This window comes from Notolepis coatsorum (genome assembly GCF_963971535.1).
Source record: "Notolepis coatsorum genome assembly, chromosome: 5".
Taxonomy (NCBI): Eukaryota; Metazoa; Chordata; class Actinopteri; order Aulopiformes; family Paralepididae; genus Notolepis; species Notolepis coatsorum.
In genome coordinates, this window is record NC_140169.1 from 135,018,881 (window position 1) to 135,031,427 (window position 12,547).

A 12,547-nucleotide genomic window follows, 5' to 3' on the forward strand; every position below is an offset into this window, starting at 1 on the left:
GAAGTGCCGCGGTTCATTACAATGAGAGCAGCGGGCAATAAATGTTCTATGAAATCAATAGCAGATCGGTGTTTTGCATGAAACACAAAGAGATCTTTCGGTTTTCTTTGAAACTATCTAGCCTATACATCTTGTTCTTTCGCCTTTATTGTGTAAATGTTTGTTATTTATGTGCCGTTTATATTGTGGTTTGAAAGCTTTTCATTTATTTAAATTGTTTTGCTCTCAGTATTTGTACCCATCTGACAGAGGACTTGTCATCTTGTAGCACTTCTCTCATATTCACCTCCAGCTGTCCTTTATAAACACCGCTGTCCTCCCTCCACACGCGTTGCCTTAACCGGACGGATTCCAGGAGTTCCTTGGCCGTTGGGGGATCTAATAGCCCCGCTATAACATGAGGTGGGGCTGGAGGCGAGGAGGTCTTGGAGGGGAGAGGAGGGGAGGGGGGTCTTGGAGGGGAGAGGGTCTTGGAGGGGAGGGGGTCTAGGAGGGGAGGGGGTCTTGGAGGGGGAGGGGGTCCTATGAGGGGAGGGGTCATGGAGGGGAGAGGAGGGGAGGGTGTCTCGGAGGGGAGGGGGTCTCGGAGAGGCCTGGGTCATGACGGGCCCCAGTGGTTCGCTGCAGGCTTGCAGCCAGCTCTACATGTGAAGGCCTTTAGGGCACATGCAGCAAATGGCCCAAGAGATTGTAACCTTAAATACATTAGAATAAAAGAGGAAAACGCATATTATCGAAGTATCTCCCCCCCCTCCCCCTCTCCCTCTCTCTCCCTCTCCCCCTCCCTCCCTCTATCTCCCCCTCTCTCTCTCTCTCTCTCTCTCTCCCCCTCCCTGCCTCTATCTCCCCCCTCTCTCTCTCCCCCCCTCTCTCTCTATCTCTCTCTCTCTCTCTCTCTCTCTCTCTCTCTCTCTCTCTCTCTCTCTCTCTCACACACACACACACACACACACACACACACACACACACACACACAACACACACACACACACACACACACGCGCACGCACACACACACACACACACACACACACACACACACACACAAACACACACACTGTATACACTCCTCCCAAGTCTCTGTGAAGTTGACGACCCGGCAGCGAGGTAATAGATCTTCCACCTGGAGTGATGGCGGTGGTGACACCTGGCAGCCCATCACATGTCTCCCGTCAGGAGTGACTGATGGAGGCTGGTCTCCAGGCGAGGGCTCAGGCGAGGGCCCAGACGGTGTCAAACACACCCCGCTCAGGGCCAGACGGCCCGGACCATAACTCCATGGACTATACCTCGGAATAACTTAAGATGCATTAATGTGGCAGAGAGATCGGCCCCCAGGGGGGAGATCAAAGTGGCGGTTTAACATACAAGTTTAACCTGCTCCCAAAACGGCAGGACCATGTGCCCGGCGGTGCCACGTCACGTACAGTACGTGAGTTCAAGAGCCTGGCGATTGAGAATGAGGTAACTTCTGTTGTTGCAGATGACAAGTGTACTAAACTGTATGGTGTAAGGAAGAAAATCATACACCCGAGTATAGTTAAAAAATTATATATATATATATATATATTTATGTGACTGTATTGATTATCAAAAGTATTTTTTTAATTGTATTTTTATTTTCTACTTCTCCACTGTACTATAATTCTAGGACCTGTACCATGTATTCTACTACATGTACGCCCCCCCCCCCTTCCCCCATGCTGCAATGATGCCTGTATTTCCCCAAGGAGATCAATAAAGGAATATCTTATCTTAAAATCACTATTGATTTTTAATGAATTGTTTAAAATTGGCTAAATTATGTAGGAACTCATTGTGTTCTATTTACCTCCTCTAACGCCAGGTTGGAGCATAATCTTGTACTATAAACGTTTAAATCGTATAAACAATAGAGCACAACCATCTAATAGGTACAATAGTTAAGGATTTTGGCATAATAACATGTAAACATATTTCACAGTTTTTAGTTTAGTCAGTATATGGCATCGTGGTGTGTATTGTATTGCCAGACTCTTGCCAAATACACGGCCCCTACTGGACAGTAAAATGTGGTGCCGTGTTTCTGGGAACGTTTATTGTTTTTTTTTTGTCTTCTCACGCTTTTGCCAGGCAATGAAATCAGCACACACACTCATAAGGCTTTGATTGCAATTGTATTTAGATTTTAAAAGACATTTTCCCCAATTAATAAATAATCTTGTGACTTGTCCAAAAGTTCATCATGTGATCATATTTACATCATAAATAAAATTAGAGAAACAAAAGACGATTTACATAGTTTTAGATTTGGGAGATCAAGCAAAATACTCAAAGACAGTCTGGCCTCAGATCCCTCTGAAAACACACACCGTGTAAGTGAGGGGGGGGGGGGGGGGGGGGACAGGCCAAATAATTTATTATCCTATCTCGATGGGGTGCAAATAGATAATGCAAACATTCAAACGAAAGTAATCCTACCAGCCGATGCTCTAATTGGACAGCGATAGTGACATCACATAGAAAACAACATCTCGTCAATTAGACCCACTGACAGAAAGAAATACCAGGAAACATTGACATCTTTAGATAGTAAAAACGCTTGCCTTTTCTCATGTCGAATTGCATGTGACAAACACGTTATGCTCTGCACAATTGGTTTTCAGGTGAAGGGGCAAATGGAATAACACGTCATCTCCTCAGTGCCTTGGGAACCTCTGACCGGGACAAGTTAACTCAGGGCCCAATGGTGCATGAGGCCGCTGGGACAGAAACACTGGGTTGATGTTTAACCAGACTGGAGTCTAAAGACTCAAGAGTAGCCTTTACAGAGAGAGAGAGAGAGAGAGAGAGAGAGAGAGAGAGAGAGAGAGAGAGAGAGAGAGAGAAGAGAGAGAGAGAGAGAGAGAGAGAGAGAGAGAGAGAGAGGGAGAGAGAGAATTCAGAGTACCTATGTAATGGAACAACCCTCGGCCTTGTTGTCAGGTGCTGCTGCCGTATAAGGAGAGCGGGTGGAGAGGCGCGTTAGTCCTTCGGAGCCTCGTGAGAGAGAGCGTCCTCGTTTAGCCGTTATGATCCATCGGGTGTCAGGGGCGGTCAGCTCCCGTTGGTGATGATGACGGAGGTGACCTTGTGTCCCTGCATCGGGTCGGCCTGCATCCTCATGTGCGACGCCATGTCGTACGGGACCCCTCCGCACCCCAGCCCAGAGTAGCTCCGGAGGTTCTCCGCGTCGTAGAGGTGCTCCAGAGAGTATCCAGTCAAAGCGTACGCCCCGTGCCTGTCCATAGGCTGCCTGTCCTGGGCCGGATAGAGCAGTGGGCTCCCCTGGGCCTGTGGAGGATGCGGGGAGAGATCCGTCTGCATGTAGTCCTTGTTGAGGGGCAAGCCCGACCTGGAGATCCCGTCAGAGCTGGGGCTGCTGAGGCGCGAGAGGGAGGCCGGGCTGCCGGCGTTATTATCGTCGTTGTCGTGAGGACCCAACACTTTGCCGCCGCCGCCGCCGCCGTCGCGGTGGTGGAGGCGGTCGGAGGCGAGGTCCATGTTGGCGACTCCCGGGCCGCGGCACACCACGCTGGGCATGGAGGGCTGGGCGAGGGGCAGGGAGGGGGCAAAGCAGGGACTGTGAGCCTTGGTGAGACCGGAGACGTCCAGGGGCCCCTTGTGCATATGCTGGCGGCTCTCCTCCTCTTTGATCATCTGCTGGGTGGCGCGGATCAGGGTCTCCATCTTGCTGGGCTCCTGGGGGCTGGCCCGGAAGTGGTCGGCGTGGTAACGGTCGCCCGAGTCGCTGGTGGAGCCGCCTCCGTCCGGTGAGCTCACCACGCTCTCCTCGTCCCAGTGGCCTCGGCCTGGTAGGGGGATTCAACGGTCAGATTAGGATGAAATGAACTAAACGAATTACATTTGTCTAACGAGTCATTCGATCGTGTCTAGTTCTTTTTTTTTTTATCCACTTTTTCTCCTTATTTTCTATCTTTTCTCCCATCCCAATTTCGCATTGCCAATTCTCCCCTTCAATTCTCCCCTCCCCTGTCTTGAACGTCGCTAGACTATGCCTCCCACTGGTCGGCTGTAGTGAGGATAGAAGCCTTGCATCACGTGTCACCCTCCGGTACACGAGGAGGCAGCCTGTTGCATCTTTTCACCAGACAGCGCGGACTCTCAGTGGCGAGGAGTAACGCGTGGGAGGCTCACACTGCCCCCGATACTTCCTGTCTCTGCTGTACAGGCGTCACCCAACCGACCTGTAGGAGTCGCTGTCCACAACGTCCAATCCCCACCCATCGACTTTCCACCCGCTACCTCTGCCAATTGAGATAGTATGACGACTGGCCCAAGCCGCAGGCAATGCTGACTCGGGGAGTCGAGACCGGAGTCTGTTGCATTGGTAACGAGCGCAATCTCCGCTACGCCACCCAGCCGCCCCGATCGTGTCTAGTTCTTGTTGCTTTCATGGCATAAGCTGATCGTATTTTTACACACCCCTATACATATTTCCTCATACTGTATTTCTCCTTGTGTATTTTCACGCAACATCTGTTAAAACTATTACTGGTTTCCTACACCGCTGTGAAATTCTATTTGATATGCGCATAGAATCACGTGATATCTGTTAGTCACTATGCACGTCTTGGCAGCAGAAACACAGCAGGGAGCAGTTTCTTTGTTTGAGGATGAGAAAAGTGAAAGAACTTGGCTTCCAATATAAAGCAATCATTGTACAACAGATGGTAACAATCGGCACACTGGCGAGAGACGGTATAAACAACCTTGCATGTTCCATAATGACATTTGGTAAACAGCTACCAGGAGGGAAAAAAGCAAGTCCAAGGTTATTTTCAGGAGCAGATGGCTGCAGCCTCAACCCTAACGCCTCACCGTGCAGGGCGCCGTGGTAGGACGCGATGTCGTACACCTCGCCGTTCTCCAACGAGGACTTGGGCAGGGAGAGCACGGAGCGCGTGGCGTCCCACCACGCCTCCCGTCCCGACTGGGGCGCCCCGAGGAAGTAGCGTCCTCCCTGGCAGCGCACACGGTCGCAGGCGGGGGTGTGCGGGTGGGCCTGGGCGTGGGCGAGGTCCTCCTCGGAGAGCCCCAGGCCGTAGCACAGGGAGCCCGAGTCCGGGTACAGCCTGTAGGCACAGGACGCCTCCGCCGTGTCCCCCGGATCCAACAGCTGCGGGGAGGCCGAGTCGGTCAGCGGGCTCCCCCCCCACTGGCTGTCCTGGTCCGACTCGGAACGCTCAGGGTTGAAACCGGAGAACTGTTGGACGGAATTCTGAGACTGATTAGAAAACCACATTTCCTTTTTTTTTTTTTTTTTATCTTCCATAACATGCTGTGGCTTTGGAGTTACACTCCATACTAACTAACCAGTTTAGTCATAAATATACCAATTTGGGCGTACAGCCCTATGGAGTAACATGAGCGTTCTAGCAGTTGATAGGTTTATTACCTGTGGATAGGGTGAGACTCGGGCTTTGGCCTTAGTCTGGGTGGGACGTGACTTGGTCGTTTTCCTGTCCTCAGTGGTGGGAGTGCTGGCGTAGGGGAACGGTGGCTTTCGGGGACTCATTTGGTCCAAGGACAGCTGCATCCCCTTGTACTCTGTTTCCCTTCGCACACAAACACACATAAATGCACACATGCGTTTAGTTCAACATTCAGTTCTAAATGTTGTGAGCAAGTTTCATGATCCCACTGTAGGATGACGCCCATTGAGCTTCTATCCCCAGGCCATCAGGATGCTCAATGACTGTGCACTCTAACACTAACCCATCCATCTCTACATTCATTGCACACACATCCACATGCACACACTCACTTTAAACAAACACTCACCCTTAACACTCACTTTAGACACTTTAAACACTTTCAACACTACACCAGATTTGATCTATTCATTACAAAAGGATACATCCATACCTCATTTTTGCATTTTTTTTTCTTTTTTTTTTACCTCATTGTATGCATTTTACGTCATTGTACTTTAGTTTGTATATTGTATAAATATTTTTTTTTGTATCCACTTTTTCTCCCATTTTCTATATATTTTTCTCCCATCCCAATTTCGTATCATCCAATTCAACCCTCCCCTGTCACGAACGCTGTTTCTTGCCTCCCACAAGCCGGCTGCAATGTGGACTAAGTCATACATAGCACAAGTCCCCTCCGGTACTTGAGGTAACAGCAGTCGCATCTTTTCACCTGCGCAGCTCGATCTCTCAGTGGCGAGGAGTAACGCGTGGGAGGCTCACGCTGCCCCCGACACTTCCTGATTCTACTGCGCAGGCGCACCAACCGACCTGTAGGAGTCGCTGTCCACGCCCGATCCCCACCCATCAGTTTCCGACCCTCTAATACGGCCAATGTGTATTAGTATGAACGACCAGCTAAACTGAAAGCAATGTGGAGCGCTGGGCTCGAACAGGCGAGCCCAGCGTCTCTGCATTCGTGGCGAGCGCCTTGCCCACTACGCCACGTAGCCGCCCGTATATTGTATATTTGTATAGTGTTGGGACTTTATTCTTCTTTTAAATGTGTTCCTGTATGAAGCACATTCTCAGGGGCTCATACAGAACCAAGCATTTCACTGTTACGTACACCTACTTTATATGTGACAAATAAAACAAAACTTGAAACCCACAATCAGTGGTGCAGTGCTGGGCAACCGCGGTCAAACGGCGTTTGGGCTTCGAAGTGCGCGCATCCTATTATTATGCAAAGTCTAGGTGATAAGTGCCTAGACTTTGCATAATAATAGGATACCGTTTGGCCTCCGCCCATATTACGACTGGACCCCTGCCCACAATGTGTACCTTAAACGTATATACACGGGTGTCAATCTGAAATGAGGTTGCTTTTTTGTCGTTGTTAACCCCCGAAAAGTTGACTCTTTTTGAAGGTATATACGAGGTTTGGCCTCATACCTCATAATTAAACACCATGTGTACCGAGTGATGTGAGGCAATTATTCTGCAGCAGACGTCTCGGCCAATATTGATCATAGATAGAGAGAGACCCGTTTCACCTGTGCTCTTTTGTGAGATGACTGACATGAGCCCACAGCACTATGAGAAACGAAAACAACATTTTATGATAAGAGATTAAAGCTGTCCCGTTTCTCAGCCTTGCGTACAACACGAGGAAGAAAGGAAAGAACAGACACCGTAGGAGTTAATCATTCTCTGCTGCCATACAACCATTGCCAGATAATGTAACGTGTGGAAGCACGTGCCCACACACACGCACACACGCGCACACACGCACACACACACACACACTACAACCATCCCCTTAGTGTAAACACCATGCCATGCCTTCTTTCCTGCTAACTCACTCCTGAGCCTCAGCCTCATTCACTTTTCTAACACATACACACACAAACACGGGGAAAACACATTGTGCGTTTTGATTGATGGCCTCTCGCTTTGTTACACGGGGCCGCGTGTGCATACAGTACCGATGAGCCATCTTTGACACTTTAACCCACTGTCCCGCCTCTGAACCCGCTCCTAGTGTCAGCAGTGAGGCCGAATGAAAAGGCTCCTGTGTCAAGCGCTCTGCAAACACACGCGACGGGGCCTATTCTTAACTTTATCACATCAACAGTATGTAATAGCAGCTGCTGGCATTTTAAACCCTGAGTGGCCCATCGCTGACCCCGTACCGCCGGCCTCTTTAATATGGCTCCAAATATGACCCTTTCTTTATGTATGACACCTCGGGGGGAAAGGCACTGTTTGGACAGCCAGTGTTCAGCGTGAGAGCTATTTGCTCGGGCAGGTATAGTAGTCGGCGGGCTGGTTCTGCATCCTATCTGAGCTGCGGGTGACTTTACGCCTGAGCCAATACTGCTGGTTCATTGTGCAAACTCAGCTGTGTTAGCCGAATTCCACCTGAGGGTCAATGTCAGACCACCTCACTCGTCTGAATATATGCCACCGGGGCTGCCAAACTCCCATCGTGATTTATTTATTAATGGAATCTTGGATTAAAATGCAGCGTGGTCGATCGAGTTGGTCCCACGTGGTCTTCCTCTTATATCACGAGACACTGATTATTTTTTTGTCATTATGTTTTACTAATAGTGTGTGTGTGTGTGTGTGTGTGTGTGTGTGTGTGTGTGTGTGTGTGTGTGTGTGTGTGTGTGTGTGTGTGTGTGTGTGTGTGTGTGTGTGTGTGTGTGTGTGTGTGTGTGTGTGTGTCTGTGTGTGTGTGTGTGTGCGTGTGTGTGTGTGTGTGTGATTTTGGATTGTCATTTGTGACAAAATTCAATTATATATATGTTTTATTATTGAATAAACTAAACTCTTACTTAGAATCAAATAAAGCAGCACTCTTCGCTGTGACCATTACACTACTGACTTACACACACACACACACACACACACACACACACACACACACACACACACACACACACACACACACACACACACACACACACACACACACACACACACACACACACACACACACACACACACACACAGAAGGAAGCACACACATGCATGCATTTACACACACGCACACACACACACACACACACACACACACACACACACACACACACAGAAGGATGCACACACATGCATGCATTTACACACACACACACACACACACACACACACACACACACACACACACACACACACACACACACACACACACACACACACACACACACATACACATAGAAGGATGCACACACATGCATGCATTTACACACACACACACACACACACACACACACACACACACACACACACACACACACACACACACACACACACACACACACACACACACACACACACACACACACACACACACACGCACAATAAGAGCGATGTGTGTGTCAACCACGATCAAACCTAACAAGTGAAATCCATGGTGGGCAGCAGGTATGAGATAGCTATTGATTTCCAGTTCACTGTTTTATGGATTTTCTTTCCTGAGACTGCAGATCGATTGTGACAGTAGAGGCTTTTTGATGGGGTTGAAACCTGATGTTTGTCTTGCTGTCTCAAAGGGCCTTATTGTTGTCTGTGCTCTGATAACACAACCACCTGAACAGCCCCTGCAGCATGTTGTTGAGTCCAGCAGAGAGACACAGACCTATCATATCATATAGTGGTTGGAATGAGCTTCCAGGACAGACCATAAAAACAGTTATGCAGTGCATGCATTTTTTTCTCTCGTAATCTTGTGTTTTAACTTGAATTAAAAGTGGCAGTTATATAAATCAAACAAAGAAAATCACAAGATCATACAAAAATAACATAACATTGTAAGATTGCCACTGATAGGATAATTGGGAGAATTCCAGTAACCTTGTACTCTCAATCTTCCAAAATTGCAAAAAGAAAAGGTTTATTGTATGTGTGGTCTCTTACGGAGTTAGTTGTGTTTTATAATCCTGTATGGCAAATTAAAACAGTTTAAAACCCATTGTAAATATTTGTTTACAAAAAATATTAAATGAAATATAGCCTCTATAGGGAGGTGTAGTGGTTACGTCATTTCCTGTTCCACTTAATGTATTTCCCCATTGCCCATTTCTAAAACGGTTCGTTTAAAACAAATAAAGCATGGACATTGGCATGGTGTACCTTTCTGTGCGTATTCATCCACAATCTATAGCTCAACATGAAAATATTCGCAATTAATCGTAAAGGTAACAAAATAACAACGTTTATGTTTTCGTTCGCTGGGAAACTACACTGCTATTTGGCGCTGCTGACTGACGTCACAACAGCGTAGACGCCTGGCTTTAGTCGCAGACCTAGGATCAGATTTCCCTTACATTCAATAAGCTTAACAATTCGTACAATGGGAAAATAACTGACCCTGAATCTGTTGCTAGTATCTGTTTCACCCAACACCAGTTTATATATTTGTATTTATAATTTAAATCGTATAACGTTATTTCGCTGCATATTAAATCACTGTAAATACTAATGTAAATCATTGTTTTGTTGTACATATTGTGTATAGTTTATAACGTTATTGTTTTTTACATAACGTTAGTAGCTAGCTAGCTTGCTAGCCATTCCCGAAACGACATGCCCCGATTTAAAATGGTTCTCTCCTCTTTGTATACTTTTGTCCTCACAAACAAAGTATTCTGCCAGGGAACTTATGGACACGACAGTAGTAGTTATAAGGTTTTTGAGCTTGTAATGTTAACGTTAATTAGCTATCGTGGTATCAGCAGGCCGTGATGTGTAGCTAGCTAGCTTGCTAGCCAGCATGATGCGTGTGCAGTGCTTGCCCCACAGGTCTGAGAAGAGGACCTGCACATTTTACTCGTTCCCGAAACTCCTCTACATGCCCCAATTTAAAATGGTTCACGACAGTAGACATTGCTAACGTCTAGTACGTTTAGCGGGGTAACGTTAACGTTAGCTAACTAGCTAGCTTGGTATCAGCTTGCTGTGACGTGAGGTAGGCGACAGCTGCTTACTGAACAACAGGCTGCCTACTGGTAAATAGTTCTTTTTTTACAACAAATAAAAAACCTTATAACTACCTTTATTTCAACCAAAAATGCTTAAACAGTAATGTTAGTGGTAGAAGGGAACTCATTTTGTGCAAAAATGGAAGCTTGTCAATTTCCATCCGGCAGAATTGTTACAATAGCCGATAATCCATTTTCCCAATGATGAATCCCTATACGGGTGGAACAACCAGTGACGTGCAGACTACACCTCCCTATATTCACATAGCATATGTGAAAATTTGGTTGTTTGTTTTACTACCTGCCAACTGGTGTCCTTTTGAAAATACCAAGTTTTCAAACGACAGCAGCAACAATATGATACTGTTTTACTAATATCGTAAAACTAACCAACTTTCCACGCTGCTCCAAATTCCTACATCATAAAGATGCACGTTTTCAGCATAGACCACCGCACCACTTCCGGTATTTTGAGCTCATGGGAGAGAGCGGGGGAGGGGGAAGGGGGAAGGGGGAAAGGGAGCGCGTGAATGAATGTTGATTAGAGCCTTGTACAGTAGCTACAACCACCTACGTCAAGGCTCTAATTGTATCCACTCGCGCCCCCCCCCCCCCTCCCACTCACGAGCTCCATGTAACGCGGAAGTGCAGTGGTCTATTCTGACTTCACCCGATTGGCTGGTAAACATCAAAACATGTGGTATAACACGGGACTCACGTCAGGACGTAGTTGACGCTGACGATACAGTGAGGTCGGGAGGAGCGGCTGTTGTGGACAATTGTAGCGTAGCTCTGGACCCAGACCCAGCCTCCGTGCTTGGCCAAGAACCGTAGTACTTAGTGGTGACTTGGCCCTTCACCAGCACTGCAGGGGGGAAATAGAGACGAGAGAGAGAGAGATGGTGTTTGGTGAGGAATTGAAAAGATTTAGTATTTAACGATTTGTGAAAACGTGCGTGTGCGTGCGTGCGTGGACGTGACGAGAGCACACGTGCGTGTTGCACACTGGCATGCACAGACTTTTCCCAGAAAGGGGCACTTCCTTAAACAATATAGGGATGAAGCTTTTTGAGAGAGCATTCATGCAGGCCCAGACTTTTGCTCAGGGCATAAGGACCTGTTCCCGATGAATGCCACTTGTTAAAAAAAAAAAAAAGGCAAATAAAAAAAGAAATACAAAGAATTCGGGCATACAGTAAGTGTACCTCTGGGGGAACATGTCTGGATTAAATTACATATTATAGTAAAACTGTCTGTCTGGGTAGCGTCCTTCAGCCAGGAAATAAACGCCTACCATTTCTAGCGCAGTTCTATTATGATTTTCTCAATCTGAAAGGGGCACCTATAAATAAGATAGATTCTGGGCAGGGTGTGTGTGTGTGTGTGTGTGTGTGTGTGTGTGCGCGCGCGCGTGCGTGTGTGTGTGTGCGCGCGTGAGTGAGTAATTATGCAGCATGCACATAATAATTTGTGTATACATATAGCCAATTGTTCACAAATGCACCAATGTGCTGTGTTTTTCTGTATACTAAAAAGCATGCACGTGCTGGTGCCTGCATGGTGGGCGTTCCTTGGTGTGCAAATTCATGTTGCCCGACAACCAGCAACGTGCATCATGCATACTGTGTGCAGAAATGAAACCTGCTGGAACTTACAGAGTGGTGCGCGCAGCGCAGGTGGAAGGTGTCACAGCTGTGAACATGTGGTAGGATAGATAGTCTCTATCAGGTCCTGGGGCTCGTAGCCAGTCAGATCTGCGACCCTTCAGGGGTGACAGTTGGACAGGAGAGGGATGAGGACGTGATTCGTTTTTTTTTGTGTGTCTTTTGTCTTTTTTAATTTCCAGAAATATTGAAAACACTTCCCGTTGCCAATGTGTTTGTTTGTTGTTTTTTTTGTTGGCAACGACCGTGGTTTACACATTGTTTTTTCCCCACACTGCACGTCATCATCCCCCGTGATTTAAAATTGTTTAAAAAAAAAAAAAAGGCTTGACGGAACAGAACATTCTCGTTTGTCATATAGTCAGATTCTAGAACATTCTGTTCTGATGTGGCAAACACTTAACTGGCAACAGATTGATGCTCTAGTGGGAATATACCG

The 12,547-nt window shown here is 47.2% G+C and overlaps 1 pseudogene across 1 annotated transcript in view; it reads right to left on the reverse strand.

The window, feature by feature from the left end:
* Positions 1–3,075: 3,075 nt before the first annotated feature.
* Positions 3,076–12,547, reverse strand: part of LOC311228367 (single-minded homolog 1-like) — a 45,920-nt pseudogene continuing 36,448 nt past the window's right edge. Inside the window, exons 2-6 of the transcript in view lie at positions 12,096–12,206; positions 11,163–11,309; positions 5,438–5,597; positions 4,861–5,245; positions 3,076–3,830 (exon numbers count right to left, since the gene is read on the reverse strand). The product of the transcript in view is annotated as a single-minded homolog 1-like (transcript). The remainder of the gene's footprint in view (positions 3,831–4,860; positions 5,246–5,437; positions 5,598–11,162; positions 11,310–12,095; positions 12,207–12,547) is intronic.